This window comes from Pterocles gutturalis, unplaced genomic scaffold (assembly GCF_000699245.1).
Source record: "Pterocles gutturalis isolate BGI_N339 unplaced genomic scaffold, ASM69924v1 scaffold35498, whole genome shotgun sequence".
NCBI lineage: Eukaryota > Metazoa > Chordata > Aves > Pterocliformes > Pteroclidae > Pterocles > Pterocles gutturalis.
Window position 1 is genome coordinate 10,508 of NW_010119250.1, and position 4,805 is coordinate 15,312.

The 4,805-nt window shown below is 39.1% G+C and overlaps 1 pseudogene; it reads right to left on the reverse strand.

Moving 5' to 3' along the window:
• Window positions 1-2,423: 2,423 nt before the first annotated feature.
• LOC104463984 overlaps window positions 2,424-4,805 on the reverse strand; it is a 2,628-nt pseudogene continuing 246 nt past the window's right edge.

Consider the following 4,805-nt stretch of genomic DNA (forward strand, 5'->3'; position numbering starts at 1 on the left):
TCATTAGGGACACCAATTCCTACACTCTCAGAATTTCACTGATATGAAGATAGCACAAATCAAATAAAAGGCATCTATTTGAGAATATACTTTCAGTGAATCACAGGAGCAGGAAAACATCTTTATATTCCCGTCCCTCTGACATTAATGCTATACATTTATTTTCTCTTTGGATCACCATTCTAAACCTAACTGGAGCATGGGGAAGAAGTTACTCGAACACAGAAATCTGTAATAATTCACACAGTTGCAGAATTGAATGCTGGGTTACCTGTTGACAACTCCGTTAACCTGACTGAAAAAAGGAGGTAATATTTTTAGCTATACAAATCAGTACTTTGTAACTTCTTTTGGCAGTATTTTGTATTTGTAGAATAACTGCTGTCTCTGTACCCACTTTGAAATCCATAAAGATGACTGATGTGGTGGTGCAGAGTGGCACCTATCCCCTCCCTTATTCTGGACTGTAGGTTCCTAAATTATACAGGCTTTAATCAAGAGCTTAGAAACTGTTAGAACTGTGATTAAACTAATTGCAGTTGTTACATGTAAATTTAATAGAAATGAACTATAGCAACTATGAGACAAAAGTGACATCCTGACTTTTCTTTGAACTACTGAAAGCCTTACTCCTAGTTCTGCCATAAATTTGCTTAGAGAACGTCTAACCTCTCTCTAGGGCTTGTCAAGTCACAGGTGAAAGGTAATACACATTGTGGCAAACACCATTTTAAAAGTCTGTGTGATTAAGCAGTATTTGTTTTACAACCTTTGCAACCCCTCTTCAGGAGAACGGAACTGCAATGCTTTAGTTACAAAATTAAAAAAAAAAGTCCATCAGACATATATTCAATTAGAAAGTCTCTTTAATGCAACATACAGCTACAATTTCAGATCACATTTTGATCAGTAAGTGGCAATAATTGTTAAAGTCAGATGGAAATCTGAAACACTTAACAACATCAGTGGTTTGGGATGTTAAATGGTATTAAAGCTACAATTAAAGCGACCTTGCTGTGGCTTGACTTGTCTAGTATGTTTGAATTAAGATAGTCAGACTCCTGTTAAAGTTTTGAAAACTCACATTTTAATTGAAATTTAGGTTAAAAATAATACATTAGGTACATCATTCATGCTAACAAATGTACATAGTGGTGACTCAAGAACAGAAAAACAGTACCACAAATAAACCATGGCTCAAAATCTACTCTAGCTGGATTACCACAGTCGCTGTTCCTATACAAAGCGGCTGTGGTGTATATGTTGCTGCCATGCTCTGCTTTTGTTGGGCTCTGTCCTTTCCTTGAGGTAGGCACCAGTGCCCACTGCTTTCAAGGAAGACTTTAACTCCTCGCCTTCTGATCTGGGACAACAAATGGAAAATGGAAATGATTTGTCTGGAAAAAAAAAATCCCCAAATCCAGAGAATTTTCTTGAGTAAAATAGATAGAGGTGATAGACAACCCTGAAACAGCTCAGTAGCAATGGTTTTTGCAGTGCCACATTGTAAATAAAGCACACGAAGAAACCTTGCTGAGCCTTTTCAGGTTTTAGATTGTATATTGCCAGATATGGACACAACTTCACATTTGAATTGTCTGTATTATCTAGATATGACTATTTCAAATCAATCTAGAAGAGATTTTTGTTAAATCTTTAAGCTGCTGTTACTACTGTTGTATTAATCTTCAAAATCAGTGATTCTGTTGCATTACTCTATGCTTTAGTGTGTCCACACCACCAGAACTCCAGCCGCTTCTTCCCTGGCAAGTCCCTTTTCAAATATCTTGTTTAAAAGAAAAAAACTAAGGAAAAAAAAAAAAAAAGAAAAAAGCACACCACAACAAAACCCATTCTTGGTATTGCACATCTCACACAAATTTGTGTATATATATCTTTTTTAAATATGCTACAATTAAAAAAAAAAGTCTATGGCACTTTACAGAATACAAGTTTACGAAGTTGATCAAACCACAGATTGAAGAATTCTTCAATACCACAAGAAGTTAAACTGAACTAAGTGGCACACAGGTTTAAAGAACCCACAGCAAATTCTTCTAGATCCTATGCAGTGCATGTACATTAAGAAGCAGTTACACTCTGCAGCCCCCTCGTGAAATTGATTAAATTAGCTTTAAGCTGATTTTTTTTTTTCTTTTGCAAAGTATCTTTGAAAGCTACTGCTGAGGTGAACTTCAGGAACAACTTTGAACAGCTGTCAGATTTAATGAGTGCACCCTACAACTGAAAACCTCATCCGGGGGGGGGGGGGAGGAAAATCTGCAATATATACCATCTTATCACTTGCTAGAAAAACAGAACCCTGAGAACAGAAATAGATTATTTTTTTTTCTGTATTTCTTCCCAGCCTGTCTTCTATCTGTGCTATGTGATGAACATGGATATTCTTGCACATTAGTGGATTATGTTGTTGCAGAGCAAGTTGATAGTATACCAGCAACAAGCAGAAAAGCTGGTTTTTCTTGGTTACAAATGCAAACAAAAGCAAAACATGCCACTGAAAATATTTCCTTTGTACTTAAAAAAACCACGCTATTAAAATTTTTTATGCGTTCTGTAAATCACAGCAGAGGTCATCTAGTAATGTAAATGAAGGTTGGTCATTGTTTACCTCTAAGCCAAAGCAGTACATGTCCTCTATACCTTTTGGAAGAACTTATTCTGACTATTGAAGTGCTCAAGCCAAAGCAGCATCTGTTACCCTAATATAGGTGTTAAGATTTGTTGGCAGTGGCAGCATGGACATTGTATTGCTACCCACCTAAGAAAAGCTAAATCTGTGAATCTCCTTGGTAATTAATTTTCAGCTGATGTATATTCTACACTTAGTCTTCCTAGCCCCCCTGTCCCAGCTGCAGAGCCCCAGGAGCAGAGCTGGGCTGGTGGCCCGGCCCCTGGCGCACACTCCAGCAGGGGGCTCAGGAGCAGCGCTGGAAGGACAGGGGGAGTGGCCCAGCGGCTGTGCTGGACCCGAGGTGCCAAGGGCACGCCCTTCAGGTGGTAGGTTTGTGTGTACGGGAAAAAAACGAGGAGAAAACCACAGGTGTGGACAGGATGTGCTGGCTGTGATTTTTCTTGTCAGACACCACTACGTGCTAGTAGTTTCGATTTGTTAAAATCTTGCTTTGTGCAGGCGGTTGGCAGAAATGGTTCCACACCATAACTTTAGTTTTTTAAAATAAAATGTTTTAAAAAAAAGTGAATTACCCGTTTTAAACTAGAATATGGTGGATGTGGGCTGCAGGAGCAGGTGAATGCAAGAAGAGGCTAGATTAAAACAATCCCTTTTTAATAGCGGCAGAAGTTGACCTTGTTTGTTGCACAGAGGCTCAGAGATCACCTCCATATCCATCTGGCATGTGGCTTGAAGATGCACTGGCCATGGACACGTGCAGGCTGGGAGCTGTGTCTGGTTTGCTCCATAGATCGGTTGAGCCAAGGTGGTGTCCGTGCTGCACAGCAGGCACTGGAGGGGTGCTCCAACGCTGTGACTGTGCGTGTCCGCCTGTGCTTGAGGCCAGCCCTGGGCTTGTGATCATGACTGATGAACAGCTCTTGTATTGTGAATGACTTGGAACAGTGTCCTGAAATTACCTATCTACTTGTACAGTAACAAGGATTTTTTAATACTTACAAATAACTAGTGGCACACTGTAAAGGACTGACCAGGCATAAACAAGAATACCTGCTCCATATCATACCGTGAAGTGATGGAGAGCAACACTGTCATTGGATGATGTTAAACTATTCTATTTCAGTAGAACTACTTCTCAGATGAATTATCCCCCATGCTTCTATGGCACAGTTGCATCATTCCTTTGTTTTTTATAATATCTTTTAAATTTGTTTTCAGAAGTAGTTCTAGTAAGTGATGCAACACCACAAGTAATACAACCAACTGCCTTTGAGAAAAGAATGTCATTTGTGGCAAGGTCTGTTTTATTTCTGCTGATTTAGTTGGAAAAGGGTCCATACTATATGTGGTTTTAAAAAAATGGATGAGATCTTCCCAACTGTGTAGAATTTGGCAAGTCTTCCTGAAAAATGTAAATTTCTTAAGGACTCATGTGGCTCTGTGTCATGAGACAGACTGAGCTGTAGAACAGGAATGAGGTTTCACTGGCAAGAAAGAATAATACGGCTGAAATCCAATGTGCAATCTGTGTTTCTAGGAGAGGCTACAGCCCAGGCTAGGCTGTTGGCATGCACAAGATAATGCCCAGCTGTGCTGTGGGGAGTTGTCATCTGATTAGGATTTCAGGAGTTCTAATAAAAAGCTGCAGAAATGTTTCTAACAATGGTTATTTCAAACAATTTTGTCAGCATCAGGTAAAAGCCAGTGTTACAACAGCTTCTCTGTCTAGTCAATGGAAAGAAAATAATTTACCTGCTAAACAACAAGTGGTACACACCTTGCACTTAAGTTTCAAGACAAGGAAACCTGGCAGGGACTCAGCTTTTTAAATGCTTAAAGATCAGTGTAAACTGTGTTATGTCAACTCTGCTGTCTCTAACATACACTTACTATCTGAGAAGGCACTGTACTTTAAGGAAGTTCAGTATCAAAAAGCACCTCAATGAAAAGTATGGTACCAAACTAGGTGGCGGTGAAATGTTCACAGGTGAGGGGAGCCCTTGGAAACAAAGCCTCGTGAAAATAGGCTTCTCTTTTATAGAAGAAAAAAATGTGCTGGCTTTTATTAATTTAAAACCAAATTCTTCAAATTTACCAAGGTGGGTAAGGCAATCTCATCAATCCAAATTTGTCAGTTAGAACAACAACA